Source organism: Trachypithecus francoisi, unplaced genomic scaffold (genome assembly GCF_009764315.1).
Source record: "Trachypithecus francoisi isolate TF-2019V2 unplaced genomic scaffold, Tfra_2.0 Lachesis_group5, whole genome shotgun sequence".
Classification (NCBI taxonomy): domain Eukaryota; kingdom Metazoa; phylum Chordata; class Mammalia; order Primates; family Cercopithecidae; genus Trachypithecus; species Trachypithecus francoisi.
This window is the reverse complement of record NW_022681470.1, coordinates 48799944-48802487: the sequence shown is the minus strand read 5'-3', so window position 1 is coordinate 48802487 and position 2544 is coordinate 48799944. Positions and strand designations below refer to the sequence as shown.

General features: G+C 47.0%; 1 pseudogene; it reads right to left on the bottom strand.

Moving 5' to 3' along the window:
* Positions 1-1334: 1334 nt before the first annotated feature.
* LOC117074570 lies at positions 1335-2274 on the bottom strand (annotated as a pseudogene).
* Positions 2275-2544: the final 270 nt, after the last annotated feature.

The window sequence follows — 2544 nt, the reverse complement described above, 5'->3', positions numbered from 1 at the left end:
AGTGAAATATGTGTTCCTCACCCACCTACATATAGCTGCTACCACTGAAAGCAACTCTGCTCTCCCTAGTAGCAGAGTCACAACACAGCTGCTACCACCCTCCACTGAAGCAGTCTACTGGGAGCCTGAGGATGACCCCATCCCACCCCTGTCTACCATAGCCAGTGTCTGAATGCACTACTGGGGGTCCCCTGGCCAAGCATCACCACCTGCCCTGCCTAGAACATGCAGTTCAGGGTCCTAGGGGCTGCCCAGTCCAGTGCACAACTATTGGCATCTGAGCACTTATCCTGGGGTTCTGAAGTTGGGTTTGCCCATCCTACCACTACCACCACAGCTGACACCTACCTGCACTCACCACGTCTAAGCCTGAAGACTGGCCTGCCCAGCCAATGGTAGCTACAGCCAACACTAGCACATACCTCTCAGGACCTGTAGGGTTGTCTTGCCACTACTACTGCTATTGCCCATGTCACTTCTGCTGCCTAAGCACAGCAGAACTTGCCCATACATTCAGCTCACCACTGCCACTACCTGCATCTGAGAAAATCACCTGGAGACCCCAAAATTGGCCCACTTGGGCCTGCTGACACTGGTGCCATAGTACACTACCCTTGGGTCCAAGGACAGACATGTTCACCTTACTGCTGTCACCAATGGAATTTGAAGACTAGGCCACTTGGTGTCCTTGTGCCTTGCAAAACTTCACCACAGCCTCCACTAATAACTGCGCTATAAGCCACTGAGGAAATCACAGATACAATTGATGCTGTTTATAGGTGAAGAAATCATACACTGGCAACATTAATGCATGCACTCAGAATCAAATCCAAAGTGTCCTACCCAACCAACATCATAGATATAACTTTAGGAAAATGTCTTCCCCTAGGAAAGTTTCTTTAAAAATAGGAAAGAGTGACTGTTACACAAGTGCAGATATCAACATAAGAACACAAGCAACATAAAAAAGTAAGGAAATACGGCTTATGAAATCATAGAAAAAATTTTTAAAACATAATATTGAAGAAACTCAGAAAATACAGAATAATAAACCATATAATTAAATCAGAAAAGCAATCCAGGACAGAGTAAGAAATTTGACAAAGAGATGTTATGAACCAAATGGAAATCTGGAACTGAAGAATTCATGGAATGAAATACAAAATATATTCAAAAGCCTCAAAAATTGACTAAATCCAGCAGAAGAATCTCAGAATTTGAAGGTCAGTCCTTTGAGACAACCAAGACAAACAAAAATTTGAAATAAGGAGTTTTATTAAATGAACACAGCCTACATAACATATGGAACACCATAAAGCAACACAGTCTTTGAATTTTTTTTTTTTTTTTTTTTAGTAACAGGCTTAATTCACTTTATTTTTCTTGTATAAAAACTCTATGTTGTAGCCACAGCTGGAACCTGGGTCTGCTGCACGGAGACTCTGGTGTAGGTCTTGACAAGGTGGTCAGTGAATTCCTGAGAGGCAGACTTGGTAAACACAGTCTCCTTCCAGAGGTCGGGGTCAGGTAGCTGTAGGTCTTAGAGATGGCAGCAAAGGTGGCCTTGGCGAAGTTGCCCAGGGTGGCAGTGCACCCCCAGGCTGAGGTGTAGCAGTCATCAGTACCAGCCATCATGAGCAGCTTCTTGGGCACAAGTGCTGAGAAGATGCCAGTACCCCGGGTGCAGGGATGAGGCACACCAGCACAGAGCCGCAGCTGCCTGTCACCTTGCAAGGGACAGTGTGGGGCTTGCTGATCTTGTTCCCCTAGTAGCCTCTATGCACCAGGACAATGGAGAGTTTGGCCAGGATGATGGCCCCACGGATGGCGGTGGCCACCTCCTTGGAGCACTTAACACCCAGGCCGACTTGGCCATTGTAGTCCCCGATAGCAACAAACGCCTTGAACCTGATGTGCTGGCCAGCATGGATCTGCTTCTGCACCGGCATAATCTTCAAAACCTCGTCTTTGAGAGAGGCCCCCAAGAAAAAGTCAATGATCTCAGATTGCTTAATGGGCAGAGAGAAGAGGTAGATCTCCTCCAGGGACTTGATCTTCATGTCCTTGACCAAGCGGCCCAGCTTGGTGACGGGCATCCACTCCTTATCCTCGGCCTTGCCTCCGCCAGCTCCGTGGCCTCGCCCCGGCCCCATCCACAGCCACGACCCCGGCCCCAGATGCCACTGCCGAAACCTCCGCGGAAGCCACCGCAGTTCCCCATCCCAGGGCTACCAGGGCCTCTGGGCCCCCCGCTGCACCGGCGTCATCCGCCATTTAGTGTTTTCTCGGAGAAGAAGAGTATTTGAACTTTTGGTGCCCCAGAAGGCAAAGAGAAAATGAGAGTGATAGAAAACTTAGTGTGAGAAATAATACTGACAACTTTACATGACTAGCAAGAAATACAGATATCCAAATATAGGAAAAGACTCAAAAGTTGCCACTACCGAAGACCACCAAATCACAATAATAAATGATAAGAGAAAAAGAAAAAGGCTATACAAAATAACCAGAAATCAATTAATACAATAATAGCAATAAGCTCCT